Genomic DNA, 18,502 nt, shown 5'->3' with positions numbered 1-18,502 from the left:
CTTAATCTTGCCTTAGATAAGTAAAATTAATTAATTACTATCAAATCCTAGGCATATTTATGCATTTTGTCATAACAGCAATTTACATGTCTCCTCAAGGAGAGAACTTGTAAAACTCTGAATATAAAATACTGTTCACTCCATTGTCTGAAAGCTTAAAAAAAACACTGAATTCAAATTATTCCCTAATTTTACAGTAGCTTGTTAATTGTTTTCAACCAAAGATTGTTTCTCTGAATTAAATACATTGACTAGGCCCAATTCTTCCCTGCATCATGGCTACTAGGATCACTTTGCCTCCAGCACATTAGAGATGTCTAAATCAAAGGGGTTATTTTAAATTAAACCACCAAAAAATCAACACACACACACACATACACACACACAGAGGAGCACACCAGATCAACAGCACCAGCCTCTATCCTTTAACATACCTTCTATACAAAAAGCAGGAGGTAATTTGCACTCTTATACCACATACTTTTCATCAGAAGAAAATTCATCACCACTGAGGGAATTTTTCGTTGCAAAGGTGAAATTTATAATAGAGAGTCAAGTCTGTTACATTCTGAAAATTAGATGCTCATAAATTAAAAGTAAATTCAAAACAGGTTACCTTTAATTACAATACAATGTGTAATTCCTCACTGTCTTCATCTGAGTAGGAATGAAATTAAACAGGAAAAAAGAAATCTAACTTACTATTAGAGGGCAAACAGGCAAACAGTACAGCTGTACTCACTTTCAACCAACTTTGAGATCACCAGCATTTTCATAACAAAGTCAAAAAAAAGCTGTTTTGAAAAAAGCTTCAACCAAAACCTCTAACCCCTGCTGCTTTGCTGCCCAGGAAGACTGGAATCCTTGACAATGTATTTAACACACACAAATGGATATGTTAGGTAAGTCCTCTTCATACGACATTTCCTAAAAAAACTCAGGTAACTGAAGATCACATAAAGGCAATGATAAATGATAAAAGCACAATTTAATTTCACAACTTCAGCAATACCTTCTTTTGTCTGTTCACTTGCACTCATTTGGTGCTTCATGTTTTTGTTCGCATGAATACTGCATAAATACTTCATCCCAGGATCTGTTTGTTGTGTGTTTGAATAGTATGCTGTTAAGACCCTCAGGGTTTAACAATAAAAATATGCATATTTGACAGGCACATTCCCTGTAATTATATGACATAGAATGTAATCAAGGACTGGGCAGCATACTGACTGTATTCCAACTACAACTAAGCCATCAAATTGAAGAAGAATTCTTGGCAAAAAGTAAGACGACATATTTCCATTAAAATATATTCTTCTGACCCTTCACCAGTATAGCYGTACAGTTAACAACATGAACACCAATTGATCAACTTTCTATTTATATAGTAAAGCACATAGTTTGATTCTCATGCATACCAAAGTAAGAAAAGGGCTGATCTGCTAGAATTTATTACCTTCCTAGTGTTTTCTTCCACGTATAACCCCACTAAGCTCAAATGCAGTTACACACTGCAGTTACACGGCAGAAAATTAGGCCATGTGTGTCTCAGAGTCAACCATGCAACAATTGGGAAGTCTTTTGAGCATCTGAGTTCCAAGCACAAAACTGTATCTAAACAAAACAATTATTCGCACAGCAACCAATTAAATGCATGGTGTAATAAGACTAGTGTTAGGAAAAAAGTTTCATCTTTGACAGGATAATAAGCTAATGACATTGCTCATGAATGAAGTATCAAAACTTGAGGTACTTATTGAATCAATGGTGCACAGAACCTCCAGCTACTGTCTCTGACATTGTTAGTAACAAAAATCAATGCCAATATAGCACCACATTATAACTGCTCACATCCTAAAAAAATCCCTGCTTTACGATCTTACATCTTTCTTGGAGCTATGAGAAAACTGCATAAAGGTCAGGGAAAGTGAACTTGACTTGCTTTCTTACAGCTGGTTCCTTCACATTAAAGTTGAAGAGTAGCTGAAAGCAGGCAGAAACTTTCCGTGCCTTTACACAACAGAACAGTTCCCACACCTCCGAATACAACATTTTTCAGCAGTATGCAGTCACTTCTACTAAAAAGAAAATAATACCTTGTCTTTACTGTTTATATACCACAAATTAAAAATCTGAAGAAATATAAGTTAATTGAATTACACGGAAAAGGCAGAATTCAGTAATATCCTCTCCTTTTCTGTAGGATATGCAAAGATTTCAAAAGAAAAAAAAAAGTCCTGCAAGTTCAACTAAGTAGTTTTACACTCCAGAAAGCTTAGAATGATTTGCCAATTATATGGTCAAAAGTGAAACGCTACAGTCAAAATCTGCCTTTTTTATAGCATAAACTATTTTCCAAATGTATTAAGAGAAGATCATCTTTTATGTGAAATAGAAGTCTTTCAAGCAGGATTCAGCAAATTCTAAACCCACACAGCTGATTTGTCAACTATTTGGCTGTTAACTCTGACTTTAAAAGACTGATGTGTTACCTTATTATTATCTTTTAAAAGGATTTCTCTTGGGATTGCACAGCAAAGGAATGAGTATGTAGCCTATCTTATACAGGAAGGAGAGATTTTTATCCTTAAAAACAGGAGGTTCGCCCACATGATCACCTGGGACAAACTTGGCCAGTGCAAGCAGGCTAGAAGGTTATAGGAGCCTGGGAATGTTTAACATCAAGAAAGTAATTACAGCCCAGCAAGATCAGAAGGAATTACACAGGAAATGTGAACAGTAACCCTTTCATGCCAAAAAAATCATGAAAAACTGAGCTCTCTGCTGCCAAACTATGAGGCTGTACAAACCAATTGCAAAATGCAGGAATGGAAAAAACACTATATATTACTAGCCTATAAATTCACGATGATGTGATAAAACTATACTTCCAAGAACAGAATAGAATCCTTGGTCTTTCTTGTTACCATGTATGTGCTGTAAAATTAAAGCCCAGAAGAAACATGAAAACATTTCAAACACCACGTAAGAACAGCCAGTAGTCTCTTTAGATCTTTTTTTTTTCTTCATTTTATGCTGACCAAACAGTCTCCTCCCTAGAAGGTGGTCAAACATCTTGTTCTTATTTAATCAGAGAAAACCTCCTTCCAAAATAAATAGTACATTATCCAAGCAAAAATGCTAACTCTTAGTTATCTATTCCATAAAAATCAGTCTCCCAAATTCTGAAATAAATCCCAATGCTCAAAAGTATGGATTCAAGCTATTCTATGTATTTGATACTGAAGAGATTTCTATTCCCTAGAGACACAAGGGAATTTGAGTAATCTGACTGTGGCTGAATCCAGTTACAAAGCCTTCAAATGCCATTTTGGAAAGCGAACAAGAGATCATACATACCTGCTCTTCTGCTCTTCACACAGACCTAAGAACCATTTTAATTAAGCATGAGACTTTTTTAAGCTCTCCACTGTAGAAAAYTGCATGACTTTATACCAATTGATAGGTAACGCTGCAAAATATTAGCAAATAACCTGTTTTTGACCCTTTTGATCAGACAAAAGATAAGCAGTAAAGCAACCACGCACTACACTTTTTATGAATTTGTTGATTAAAAACTGATGAATATATTCTCATTGTCATATTAAACAAAAACAATATGCTCCCCTACAAAGGGCATTAGCGTATACCTGATTTACCCAAAAAAGAGATAGAATACTTTTCTGATTAAATACTTCAAGAGATTATTTCTCTTATTTAAGAACATTCTTCAATTGTCCTTAAAATTACAAATCAGAACAGCATCATACATTCCAAGTGTTTGCAGTGCATCACCTATAGCATTTAAGTACCAGCACTTCAGCTTCTTTTTTTTCCATCTTGTCACTCAGGTTTTCCCCTCTGCTTTCCTTTACTACCAAATCTTCCTTCTCCCATCTGTTCTATTTGATTCCCATTTTGTTTCCTTCTCCTTGCCCTCATGCCTGTCTTTGTCATCACTAACTCTGCATGCAAACTCCTGCATGACTGAAGTCTATTCAGCTGCCTGCTTAGTAGAATCACTAAATTAAAAACTTAAAAAAAGCAAAAAATAAAATAAAACAGAAGCACATGAGGCAATTCCAAAGTATGGGCATGCAAACGGGCAGATATGATGCAGAAAAGAGGTAACAATCAAGAGGACCAAAAAGTTATTGCTGACACTAGGGCCTGCACAAATAACCAGCAGCCATTCTTTAGAAAACACAACTGAAATATGAAACAATTATATTTTCTATTATTTTACTGAGACAGAGGCTGAAAAGAGACAAGTGCCCTGACCTCATTTTGGAGAAAAAGGTTAGCAGGGGAAAGTTCCGTTTTCTCCTACACTAAAACTTAATCCCACTTTTAAGGGTTGGTTATTTGGCAAAAACAGACCAAAATAACTTTCCCAGTGAACACACGTTCTTCTGAGATTAAAGTCACTTTTCCAAATTGGTCTGCTCCCAAGTAGATTAATTATTCAGCAGTACAATGTTCATACAAGATAATATCCCAAAAAAGTACAATGATAGATAAACCCTTCAACTACAGTAAATCTGCAACGGCTATGAACTTAGTGCAAATCTATCCACAGCACACGACACTCATCTAGATCAGTCAGAAAAATACTTCTGTATTGTTACAAGACATTCTGTCTTCAAAGGACTTGTACTTATAATGCAAAAATACTTCTAGCAATATTGCTATCGCTTTTTCAGTAGAATTATGATAGCCTCAATGTGGATAAAACTGCAGCTTTTCAGCGGTTTAGCAGGGTTAACTGCCCAGTTTGAAAGCCTGTTGGAAGCCATGAGCTGGCTACTTGGACTCTTAGMATGCAAATGAACGGATGGCAACAGCACGGGGAAATGTTGCCTTGCCTTCCCTAGTGTAGGCAACACACCAGGAGCTGAGCGCTCACTAGATAATTTGGTTCATTGGTTGGACTCCAAGGCAGCAGTGCAGCTCACAATAGCGTGCACCATTAATAAAAGGTTTTTTGGGGGTTTTTTTTGCAAATCAACAAAATTTTCCTCCTGACTACATCTGCTTTTTGTAGGGACTCTAGAATTTATACCTGAAAACTAGTAATTTACCAGTGTTTTTTAATGAAGAGGTTACTGGCATTCATTTTACTTTATTTCCAGATAGAAACGTAACTAACTTTAAAAACCTGAAAGTAAAGGAATATCATACTCTGGACCCATGAATCCWGTTTATAATGCAAAAGTGAATTCCAAAGATACTAACTTTGAAAGTTATTAAGTTTCTAAATATGACTAGAGACTTCCATACAAATTTAAAGTATTATTTGCTTTTTGGGCACCTAAGGACAGTCAACACCTGCATGTCAATGACTCTACCCAGTCTGTTCCATTATGCAAGAGAAATATGTACTCTAAACACTTTCTCTGTCACAATATAAAGCAGCTTTCTAAATACAACCGAAGACTGAATAAAAGCAATTACTTCCCTCAGATAACGATACCATTCACAGATGGGTATCAGAGAGAACAGTTGCTAAAGAAAATCTGAAACTATTATTTGTAAATATCCTCCAAGAATGGTTATTCTGCGCCAATCAGTACTAACCTATGCAAATTTTTGAAGTTTATCTATTAAATTTTAATTATTAAGCTTTGACTACTTAATGAGCAATTTAGATTTTAAATGGGTCTTTCTAGCATTTAAAGTTTAAACAGTATAAATTGACAATTCAACTAAACTGTCTTCAATAATGAACAGCACACGCTTTCAAAAATGTAACTCCAGTTAGACAAAAAAAAGCTTATACTGCCCAAGATGATTATTTTTCCCATCACTGAAATCTGAGTTAAAAAGACTTGGGATACTTAGCCCATTCTATTCCCCTGATAAGGCAGGGTGGTTCCAAGAGTACACATGTACAATCCAGTACACAAGAAAGGATCCTTTTCTTTCCCTCCACTTTTTTTTTCTGAACTGAAACAGGAAGAAATATATGCAGAACAAACCAGTTCTGTAGTCAACAGAATCAGCATCAACTTAGATGGCAGTAGGCTTAATCCACAGGAATTTTTCACTTTTTAAAACTTGATCAACTAAATGTCTCAAAGATATTTGCATTTCTATAAATGTGGTTTCAATTAAAAACAAAGATTTTACTCTACTTAATCTCAAACATGAAAATATGCTTTTTTGTACTCAAAATCAAAAAAAAAAATCATTTACCAATGACCTTCAGTATTTCAGACCAAATGTTTGAAGATTTTTATATGCAAAAACTCCCAAAATGCCTGTTACAATCCATCAGATCAATTACACATTAATAACAGCTCTAAACAAAGGTTACATGACAAACAGAATGTGCCTGAAATCAGGCTTATGTTTCCACCAAAGGCTACTGTTCTTGGCATAGTCTGTTGTTTCAAGATATGGGCTGCTCGTGCATACTTCTGCTGCTAAACACAAATCAGATGTAAAATACATTTATAGTGTAAATTATTTGCCTTTCTCTATCCTACTAACTTCAAAAAAAAAAACCCAAGAAACAAACAATTTGTTATATTCAGATTTTACCAACCATCAGCCTATCAAAGACATAAGAATGCTAAAGAGTGAAAGACATGAGAAGACTACTGCTTCAGGATTGATTGATTTTTTTAAATGAAACATGCTTTTCTGCTTCACTGAAGCAAGATCACACAGCCACCAACGGGCCACTTCAAGCCTTAACATTTCTGTAAGTCTTACCCAGTATTTGCAAGGTCCAAAGCTCGGCCTCAGAACTGTGCATGACCACCCAGACTTCACATTATTAGAGGAAGAACTGGTCATCTTCCTGTAAATTTAAGGTATTTTTACCCTAAAATTGCCAACTGTTCAAAAGGTCTCCGAAAAGTTCAGACTCCAAAAAGTTTAGTCTCCCAGAATACAGCCAAGTTAGAGCAAAAATTATCCATCTGTAACTTGTACCAAATGTAATGGGTTATTATGGTATTGTATCAATATATAAAGGATATGACAATTTCTCTAAATAATTAACAGTATACAAAAAGCCCCCAAATAAATCTTACCACTTGTACCTAAATACCTTGCAAAAGTAAGACTAAAAAAATGATGGCTTAAAAAGTGCAAGAATTTCACTTTCCTTGTAAAATCTCGGACTATTAAAATATATATATATATCCTCAGCTGTCTGGAATTCACTTGTTCCATAAATAATAATATAGTCTCTCAGTCACAAAGAACTATATCCAAAGTAATCAGAATAATGGTTTTCAAAGGCAAATTAACTACCTATAAAAACTAAAGAATTGTAAACTTTACCTCTGATTTACCTGAACCACAACAATTAAAGGAGATGTTGGACATTCCTTCTTTCTTTTCCTACATTCTGCAGAAGGCAAAATGTGAAAAGAATGTTTTACATTATTGTCCACAGCAAAAATACGCTACCTTGTTTATTTGATGAGCAATCCCAAACATAACTTCCAACTGATCACTGGGCAATTTTTTATTTATGTCTTTGCTAATGTCCTCCATCTTCCATGAGAAATGAGTTTATTCGCATCAAATTACAAAGTCCAGCAGTATTATCTAAGTTTTCCCATGTCTGCGTTTCTACAGTGCAAGGATACTGAATTGCTTTTCAACAGTCAGGTACTCTGCCTAGGATTCAATTAGAAACCGAATCGCTCACAGCTCGGTAGAAATGTCAGAACACACAACTAGAGATACCTGAGAGGTTTAACACTGTTTGGGGGCGGGGGAAACAGGTCACTTTAGGTGCAGAATAATACTTTCGGAGTATGATTCACAGCATCACACCACAGCTATGGTCTCGGGACAGCATCCTATCGACCTAGGTCAAAAATTGTACCTAGTCTCTGTTCAGCTGACTGCCAATATAGCAACTAGATCCCCCTGCAATAGACGKCTGTCTTCGCAGTACAGTAGTACGTCAGTGTAGGTTTAACACCTACACGAAATTCAGGGAGAAAAAACAACAACAGCAGCAATAACAACAACCATGTACAGCACAATAGAACAGGTATGATCTTTGCAGGTCCTCAGCTAGCCTAAATGAAATCTACAGTTTCACACTTCTTTTAAAGTGAAATCTTATAATCTAAAAGGAACCTTGGAAATGCTTACAATTAAACGATCCAGAATAAACTCTTTAAATACAGAACCCCTAATATATCTGTTTTTCTAATGTTCTTTATGTAGTCACAAAGTCTTTCAGACACTGCAGTAAAGAAAGGTGTTTGAATCCCAGGTGAAAAATATCTGGATAAAATTAAGTTCAGGAAAAACAAATGATGCTAATAAAACACCAAATTGTATTAAAGTTCTAGCATCTCACTTGTATCAGAAGAAGATGCCCTCAGCTGATTAGAAGTGCAAAATACTGAAAGCATACTGGACTTATCACTGTCTGAATAAACCTCACAGCAGCCACTGATAAAAACTGGCTTCCTTTACATTTAGGGAATCAAAACAGCTTTGCTCCATCTTCTTTGAGTTAGATCTGACCACAGTTATTTAAGGGCTTGTCATTTTCAAGATACTGAAAGTAACTACTTAGACAAGAAGTTCAAAATGCTACAGCTAACAAGCAGTCTAGTCCGTCCTACTTTCTTTTCGTTGTCCATTTACATTGCCTGTCAGCAAAAAATATGTGAAGATTTGTTCCCAAATCTGAACAGCGTACTCCAATCAAGGCCTTATAAGCCCTAAGGAGAACAGAACATGTACATTACATACAGGACACTTCTGACAACACATCCCACTACAGTATTTGCTTTAAAAAAAGTAAGACTTTTTCATTATGTTTTGATTAAGTGCACAATAAGATACATCTGCTCTTTTTCAGATCCTATCTCTACTGTAGGAAACAATAAGAGCTGCTACAACCACCAAACCTATTAGAACCAAAGCAGGAGGCAGCATGGTTTTCTAAAACACTAACACAAGATAAAGGAGCATCATCTCAAGGAAAAATCAAAAGACTTATTAGTATTCTCCCCAGATTCTGGTGCAAGTAACACTTTTTCATTACCGAAGAAAAAAATCCATCAGGCTTCACAAAGTATCAGTACATCATCATACATGTAAGACAGTGGAGAATTGGCACAACTCTCAAATTTAGCAACTTGTGATCAAAATTACTCCAAATTAGACATTTGATTATGTTTGTACTTTTATAATCTACAAACTGTACTGTGGCAATAGGTATTCTTGAAGCGCTGGTGGATGATGAATAAAAAAGAAATTAAAATGTGAGGAAGATAAACAAGTAATTAAATTAACTAGCAAGTTACACAGAGCGCTTCAAAACTGGCCCCCATATTAAGGCAAAGATAAAGTACTTCCAGCCTAAAAAAAAGCTGCTAACATCTGAAGCATTCTGCTCACTACAAAACTGAACATAAATAAACCAATGCAACAAACTTCTTCAGGATCCACATACATCTGGCACCCATCTGCTTACGCAAGGATGGGTAATATATAGTGGTGGCTTTTAAATGCTTATTTTTGAAATACTGACAATCCCTGAAAAGCAAAGCTTATTGTTTAAATGTTCCAACCATAAATAATATTTAAAATTTGACCGTTACATTAGGTCTATAATTCCTGACAGAGCACCTCAATCATTGAAGTTTTTCCTCTCTTGAAGGGGAATTCCATTTTTCATATTCATACAGAGAAAATGTTTTGGTATAAATCTTGACTATTCTAAGCCAGGAAAATGTCACACAGGTCACTAAGCAACCACCTTTCAGTCAAGCTTTCCAGAATTAAGGTATCGATCAAAATTGCACAGGCATATTTTATTTTACAAATAAATCCTGTTCCCACAAACATTTGAGCTGTGGGAAAGAATGGCTGTGTCAATGCACCAACCCTTGCAGCATCATGTTCACACTGAATGGCAATTCTAAACATTATAGTATGGCTTCTTGCAGGGAAAAAAAACAGAAGATTCCCCTCTCGCCCTCCAAATTCCCATAAGCTTCCTGAATCTTTTTACTCCTGTCACAGCACCTCCCTGACATCTGCTCTCTGCTGCTCTAGAGCCAAATACAACAAATTTAAGTCAGTCTGTTGCTAAACATACCAAAACTAAAAACTGCAGCCTATACTAAACAGAGTTAAAAGGACATTTCAGTGGGAATAAGCAAAAGCTGATTTTGTAGGTCAAAGTATACTCTTCCTGCTGAACACCAATTTTGATGCTTTTATCACGAAGATTTGTATTTGAGTTTTATAGAGACTGAAAGCAAATGTAGTTACTAGGACTTGAACCATGCCAAGAGAAAAGACTGGCAGAGTGACAAGCATACTCATTTAATTAAGATACCCCCACTGCTCTCTTTTATGACTTTTTACATACTTGTTGGAAGTTGGCTGGATGACACAGAAGGCCAGTGTTAGTTCACCTCACCCTCCCCAAGCACTGCATCACTCTAGGTACAGGCATAAACAGAACAAACTTGTGAACTAACTTGGATTAAATTTGCTTGGGAACACTGACTTAATATGTGAACCCAGGGACCAGAAAAATCTGCCTGACTAGTGGCAAAAGTCATAAAAACAACTGCCGAACATAATTTCTACCCAAGTTGATGAGGACTCCAATGATATTGCTCAAAACTTTTTCTCTGAACTCCCCATTTACAAGAAAAAGTACATCAGTGGACACTTCCATGCAGAACTAGCCATAGTACCCAGTCAATACTTCACCTAGATGTACCCTAAGAACCCTAACTACTTCCTAGCTAGGAAGCAAAGGAATTAGTGAGATGCTATAATCTTTCCCTGAATTGTCCTATAAACAAGCTAGGAAAAAAATGAATTCCTCTACTCCCACTTTCAGTACAAATTGTCACATTTTTTTGGTAAGTTCTAGCAGAAGAATGATGGACAAAAAAAAAAAAAAACAACTCACAAATGACCCAAAAGCTGAAGGTTTATACCCTTTTAGAAAAAAAGTAACCTGAGTTCATATAATGGACCTGTATTCCAAATTATCCAATTTTGATTTTAATTTTCTTAAAAAAACTCTATATTGCAGGACTGTTTTATCAACATATTTAAAGATATATCTTTTTTCAAGTTTCAAATTTGCCGCTCTAATTTCACAGAATATCCCCTTATTGAACTGGAATTATTATCCCCCTCATGAACTAACAGAAAAAAAGCTCTTGAATTACTTTTTCCAAACCATTCAATTATTCTGTATACCTGTGCTACATTTCATCATATTTATTTCTTTTCAAAAGGTAAACAATCTAACTTTTGTAATTTCTCTTTATCAATTTTCCACCTCCATAGATCACTCTTTTAGCCTTTTCTCCAAATCTCCTCTCACTCTACACCCTTTTTACATGAGGTACCAAGCACCACATACACTCTGATGACATACTATACAACAGCAAGATAGTGATTTTTACCATAGTATTTTACTTCCTATGCTATTCTCCATCATACTTTTTATTTAACCCAACATTTGTTTACTCTGATTCCAAGTATAAACTCTTATAGATCTCAGAAATTAGCAGAGCTCTCAAAAACAAGATTCCTAACAGTCCTCTGTTTTGATTATATGCCATCATGAATGTTTGAAGRCTCTTATCATTTCAGGCCAAGCAGTCTTTGCTTTCCTCTCCCTCAGTGTAATTCCTTGCTTACATCTCACTCAGTACAGTCTTCAACTCTGTCACATGCCAATTAGGACATCTTCCTAGGAAGAAACCCCTTGGTTTACAGGAGAAGACAAAGACAGAATAAACAAAGGTGACTACCCTAAACTGCAGATAAGTGGACTTTTCACCATTAGGCCTTCAATGAGGAATGAGGTATGCTTCTGCACAGGAACAGGTATGTGATGTAATACAGTTGACCTGCCCTGGCAAAAATTAACATTTTAATACAAAACATAACACATGTAAATATAGAAAAGCATTCTACATCCCATTTACTTTACAAGACCTATGGTAAACATATAACACCCTTTAATTAATTACTAAAATATCCTAAAATATGATAGACACCCTATTGACCCTAAAGGGGTAAATATCCAGCTCAAACTAGCTAAAAGTTTCCAAGAAAAAGGTTCCTCTAAAGATATTCAGTCCTAACTGCCTATGGCTATTTTTATCTGAAAGCTAAAAATAAGAGAATCAAAGGTCTAAGACTTTCTCCTCTGACGATCAGAAAGAGTATTGTAACATTTATTTGATATTGTGATTCTGGGAAGAACGTAATAGAGTGATTCACCCAACTCTCCATTCATAAACACTTTGCTAAAAAGAACAAGCCGCTTTTGAAAATAACAAAAAACAGCTGAAGGCATTTGGGTGGTCTCAGTTTCAGTTCTGAAGTATGGAACAGTGCTTTCTGCCTAAATCCTGTAACAATTTGTTTTCCTTCTTCAGTAAAGCCTCAAAATTTGCTGACGACAACAATGATAAAACCCATTGAACAGCCATAATATTAGTTTGGGATATTTTTCTAGTAGCCTAATAACTGATAAAGTGCTTGATTCATCATATGCAGAGCATGCTTATACACACAGAAGAGCTATACAGCTTTTATAGACTGATCCTTTTTGATTCTCTAACAGTATTTTGGGGTTCATATGCTGTCCCTTAAAGGTAGAAGTATACCATTAATAGAGAATGATGTTGGACAGAATGCCGACATTTAAACTTTACTGCCATGCTTCCTAAATACATGGAATCTACTTTATTTCTTCACCACCTGTTTTGATTGAGCTGAGAAAGACAAAGGCCTGTCAGAAGCTCATGTCTTGCTACATGTAGTGCTACTTCATTGAAACGGCTAGCTAAAACAAATCTGAGATTACAGGTGCTTGCAAAATACTGGCAGGCTGTAACCTCACTTGAGGAAACTAACCAGTCAAGGAAGGCCAAAAAAACCCCCAAATTCAGTTTTATATCCTTTATTATTTAAAATCACATATACGCAGAAGACAGAGGCATGCTCAAAACCACACAAAGCAATAACAGGAACATCTTTGTTCTCATGGTTCATCCAGAAGAACTATAAACATACATACAGGAAAAGTGAAATGGCAAAGATGCATGGGTATGACAGAAATCACACTGGAGTAAGCTGTACTTAATCACACTGGAGTAACCGTACACAGTTTTCAAGAGGGAAATTCTTCCTAGGGAAAGGTCCTTGTAACAGAAGAAAGAGTCCCTTACAATTGTCTCTTACAGTGGATGAATAATGAACCAAGTGAGAGGTCACACTCACACACTCGTCCTCAATAAGGGTTGTTAGTTTTGGTTTCTGCTTTTCTGTGGGGGTTGGGGGGGGGGGAAGAGTACAACCACTAAACAGTTCTTACAGACATTCCAGCTTTCAGTTACTGATACATCCGACTTTACAACTTGACAGATTGACTGGCAGGTCCGTCACAGAAACATTTCCTTACTCAAACATCAGCCAAACAGCAGAAATTCTCCATGAAGCCTGAATTTAGAAGCCACGTAATATTCCAAATTGATTTCAGTGATATGTCCTGTATGCCTGCCACATGCAGTTTCTTTTCCCCCTAACTCTTACACCTACTTGAAGCAAACATACTTTTTGATCTGCTTTCCTATCTTATTTGCACCTGCTGCTCTTGGCAAATACCCAAGTAGGACACAAGAATACTCCCATTCTTTCCAGAGACTTGTGACAGAGGCATTTCAGCAGGACAGGGATACTCCAGCTTTGAACTTTATCTCAGCACATGACACCCTCTTGGCATTAAGCAAGATAATTTTTTCCTAAACCAACAATCTTGTTTTTAGCTTTCCTGAAGAACAATCAAGTTCTTTAGCTAGAGAATGAAAATACAGAAGACTTATAYAGAAATTAATATGCACTGAAAGTGAAAGTCACTTCTTTTAAAAAATATATTCATTCCTCAATACAGCATAGTTTTATTCTTTATATGATCCCATGAGAAAACAATTAATCATTCTGAAAAAAATAAAGCAAAGCAGAGCTTTAGTTTTTTAAACAAGCACAACCACAAATGAAGTGACCACAATGCATTACGGCTCTGAAAGATGCATCAAGCCACATATCATATTCTTTCCATTTGTGCTATAGTTAAAAGTACACTAACTGCTCAATACTAAACCCGTTTTAGTTGCAAGACACCGGCTAGCCTCCTTTCAGGCAAGACTTCCAGTACTCTACACCCCTCAAAAAGTTGTCAGAAAGAACCAAAGGTAAAAAGACTAYTGTAAAGTTTAGGTGATGAAATAGTTCTTTCCTAATTTGGTAAAAAGACAGGAGACAAACCAAAAATAGTCTCTCCTTAACTTGCACAGTTTTGTACCCTTGTTTAATAACAGCACAGTATAACTGTACCACAGTTAAGTTTATGGTGTTCTGATTACACTTTTGTTATTATTAGTAAGAATTAAGATGTATTGCTTCACAAACTGTGATAATATTTTCCTACAATGTTTAATTATGCTATAAATATCCATGAAATCAGTTAAAAAGAAAAAAAAGCTTGAATACTACTTACACTCAGTTTAATCAGATTATTAAGGACAAACCAGTACCCACAAATATTGTACTATAATAAGTCAAAGACACAATTAGCAAACATCACATGAAGCRTAGGATGGTTTACACCCAGCTATTCTGTATGTTTTCAAGAAGCGTGACAAGATTGATAGTAATACAGAAGGGTGACAACAAAGAAGACATAATTCCACAAATGACCTTTTAAATTGACAGTAAGAGCCTGTTTGTTACACCAGTAAGATAAAGTAGGGAAGCAAGAGTGATTACAACTTTTTATTTTCAAAATTCAAATGAGCATTAAAGACACACAACATACATATTTTTAACATTTACACCATGCAAAGCTTGCATTTCTTTCAACTTTGGTAACAACAACATGCAAATACACTTCATGAGAAAGTTAACAAATATTATCCAAGCATAACTGTTCTGTTATTTGCCAATGTTAGTCTTGTACAAACATACATTCATACTGAAAATTTTATTAAAAAAACTTTTTACAAAAAACATTTTATGGTTCTCTATTAGTCAATTACAGTGATAAAATTGGAGCATTAACCTTAAGCAAACAAGGACAAAATCTTAACTTGACTTCAGATGAGGATAAGCATCAAAAATAATCTTTTACTGCTGCTGAATCACTAATAACTTTTATGGAAATTCTGAACACAGACAATTTCACTGGAGAACACTCCCACTGGAGTACACCCTCAGTGACATTAAAGCAAGAAATGTTAAAAAAACAAATCAAACATAGAAACAAAAACTGCCTATTTTAGAAGGAAAATAGATAAAATACATGGAGAATGAGTCTTTTTATTCTTTGATCCCATTTAAACAGAATACTGAAAACAAGACTCAGACAATTTGTGATATTTTCTCCATCCACTTTTACAAAAGAAAATGTATACAAACCTTAGGGAAAGGAAACATTCAAAATTTTCCATTCAAAGAATGCAAAATTGAAATGCATCAGGTACCTAAGGCTGTCTGCTTGTACTCAGTTAACCTTTGATAAACATGGGGCAGTTTACCACAATCAGAAGGAGGTAAGCTACCTAGATCTACTATTGGAAAGAGATGCTTGTTATGAAATTTCTGAAAGAGAGCCCTATCTATCAAATTTCATCTCACCATATACTATTTCTTYGTGTTCAGAGAGATATAGAAGCAAAAATTAGAATATTCTGCAAGGATATTAACTGTATTCTTTCAACGCACCTACCTTACACATCTTGTTGCTGCTACGGCCAATAAAACCTTTCATCCATCTTAATTCCTGTTTTAAGGAAAACAAAAAACAAAAGTCTCAATATCTCAGGAAATATATTTAGGAAAGGACAAAAATTATATTAAATGAGAAACACAGAAGTACAAATTTTAGAAAGCAGTAAATACCCTAATGATAATCCTAATAAAATCCATTTGTTCTCAACCGATCAAACACAATGGCATTTCCTCTGAGGCTTACCATACACTAACAGTACATTAGATTAGAAATTACAGTCATACATATTTGAATCAATATTTCTAAAATAACTGATGAAGTTAACACATTCCTGATTTGATTACTTATTTTTAAAATTCTGTAAGTTTCTAAAATTGTAATTGCAGTAACGTTTTTAGCTAAAATACCTTCCAGATGAACATGGTATTTTCACCATTTCTTCACCATCCTCATGGCCTGACAACATGCATCTCATTAGATGCAAATAAAAATATAAAACTATCACCATTTTTATATAAACATTTAAAACATTAAACTACTTTCATAAATGACATATTACCTCAGCACATAAAAATCCTCAAAACAGCCCAAGTCACAGATGAAGAACATTCAGTTGATTTAACTCAGCATAAACACTGAACCTGTGCATTAAAAATATATATGAAAATCACTACATGTATCTAAAGTTTCATATAAGAAAGTGAGAAATATATCATAACTTGCTGTCACTGTCATTACTAGTTCCAATATTCTCAAAAATAAGATATAAAGGAGTCATAGAAAACCAACATTTCCTTCATGAATTCTTTGAACAAATAGTTTAATTACATAACTTTTTAATTAGTTATCTAAAAATCTATTATTCTAACACCTTGTTGAAAAGTAAAAAAACATTTGAATCATACCATACACCATTCCAATTTCTTCTGATCTTCCAGTTATCATTACCCAAGAAAAATCTTTTAATAATTATACTAAACTAACACTCAGAATATTATACCAGATCATTACCAAAAATATTTTAAACCTGTACCACAACCATAAAAGTCTTCTTCCTTCCTTTTCCCAATTCTTCAGAATTTTTAACCAACTTTAAGTTTGAAGAAAATCTGATTCTTTTATCTACCAAAGGAGAAAAAGTTATACACCCATCCCCGAGACTTATATTTTGCTTTGCATAAAAAAAAAATTGGGGGAACAGGAAAAAAAAAAAGTCAAACTTCACACAAAACTAGTACTAAAAGTAACTACCTATGACTACGTTAAAAAAGAAGGAAGCTCAGTATTTTGGTTGCTGAAAAGGCCTATTAAAAACATACAAAACTGCATATAAAACTTACTGTGATACAAGGGAGCTGTGCATTTACCTCATTTCATCCTTCTCTTTCCTTTTTTTTGTTATGGAATAACTATACAATAATTACACAAAACAATTATTTATAATTATATTATTATATTATATATGTATATAAGTGTAATTATTACAATTATATAATTATAAAAATGTCACTATTAATGCCATATTACAAGTTCAATACAATCAATATAAGCAAATTCAAGACTAATTTCTAAATTAAGCCAGCATTTAAGGGCTAGGCTGTTGACAGAGACCTCTACATACGCTGCAYCTATCATCAGCTTCGGTGTGAAATAGTCAACACGAAGAATGAAACTGAGCAAAATGCAAAATGACTTGAAGAGCAAGAGGCTGGCAAGATTAGTTGTAACACACAAATTTTAAGTCAGAATTAGGGAAGTCTTTCAGGAAAGCATGACTCCTGGACCAAAAAAAGAAATAAAAGGGGCCAGTTCCTCCACACACCCTCTTTCAAATGCCCCACACCAAAGACATCGCACTACAATCCTTCCTAAACTGTCTTTTACACTGCTTTTAAACACTTAGCTCTTCATTTTCCCCAATGCCAGCCACATTAGAGCACTTATAACTTCTTCATGTTGGTATTGATGAAACAACTATATCCCTAGTTCTACTGAATTCATAAGCTGCCAGGCCTCGACACCACAGCTACGTACAAACACGACAACCCCCGATTTCAGTCACTTCTGAACGACAGCACCTGCTGCCACAGAACCGAGGAAAGGGTGCAAGGGACCCGAGAGCCTCCGCAGCCCAAGGGGCTGCGCCCGGCATCGGTGCTTTCACAGAAGCAGCACAGCGGCAGCGGTGGCGAGGGTCGCAAAGCCCCACGCAGGCCGGGCAGTCGGGAGCATCGTACCGGGCTCGGCACGCGGACAGGGCCCCGCGCGAGGCGAACGCCTCAGCATCACCCAGCACAGGGGCATCCGCTGCTGCCTTACCCTCTACGTGAGGCTCTGCAGCCACGTCTATTTGAAAAGCATAAAAATGAGCTGTAGAAGTACTAACTTTTGTGATTTGCAGAAACCATTAACGTATAGGGGCATTTGTACGTCTTTATTACGTTACACCTGCTTATACTGCAAACACGGTTCCGCTTWTACTAGAAACGCGCCTGTGTTTCTTCTGTTTTTACACACCGTAGCCAACCCCTGAGGTAAAAGCCAAGGTTTCGCACAGCCGTGTCACCACTGAGGTTAGACGGCGTTATCGCCCGGGAACAGCTCGGCAGCCTGCGGCCGGGGTTTCCCAGCGCCCCGGGGGCCCCGCGCCCCGGGACCCCGGCTGTCAGGCAGGGAAGGCGCGCCCGAGCCCGCCCCGCTTCGTAACCGGGGCTGCCCCGGCACGGCGAGCCCGGGAGCCGC

The 18,502-nt window shown here is 36.0% G+C and overlaps 1 protein-coding gene across 10 annotated transcripts in view; it reads right to left on the bottom strand.

Moving 5' to 3' along the window:
- The window catches only part of ZNF438 (zinc finger protein 438), a 64,542-nt gene that overhangs the window by 45,764 nt on the left and 276 nt on the right, over positions 1-18,502 (bottom strand). For 5 of the 10 annotated variants that reach the window (XM_026060042.1, XM_026060050.1, XM_026060051.1 and 2 more), the window contains exons 2-3: positions 16,320-16,401; positions 15,758-15,811 (exon numbers count right to left, since the gene is read on the bottom strand). The gene's annotated coding sequence lies outside the window, so the exon portion shown is untranslated. Of the gene's footprint in view, positions 1-15,757; positions 15,812-16,319; positions 16,402-17,100; positions 17,124-17,794; positions 17,814-17,838; positions 18,239-18,277; positions 18,445-18,502 lie in introns of those variants that run through there. The other 5 variants (XM_026060044.1, XM_026060047.1, XM_026060048.1 and 2 more) reach the window with 5 other exon arrangements.

Source organism: Apteryx rowi, unplaced genomic scaffold (genome assembly GCF_003343035.1).
Source record: "Apteryx rowi isolate R43461 unplaced genomic scaffold, aptRow1 scaffold_164, whole genome shotgun sequence".
NCBI lineage: Eukaryota > Metazoa > Chordata > Aves > Apterygiformes > Apterygidae > Apteryx > Apteryx rowi.
Note: the sequence above shows the minus strand (reverse complement) of the source record. Positions and strands in the feature narration are given on the sequence as shown.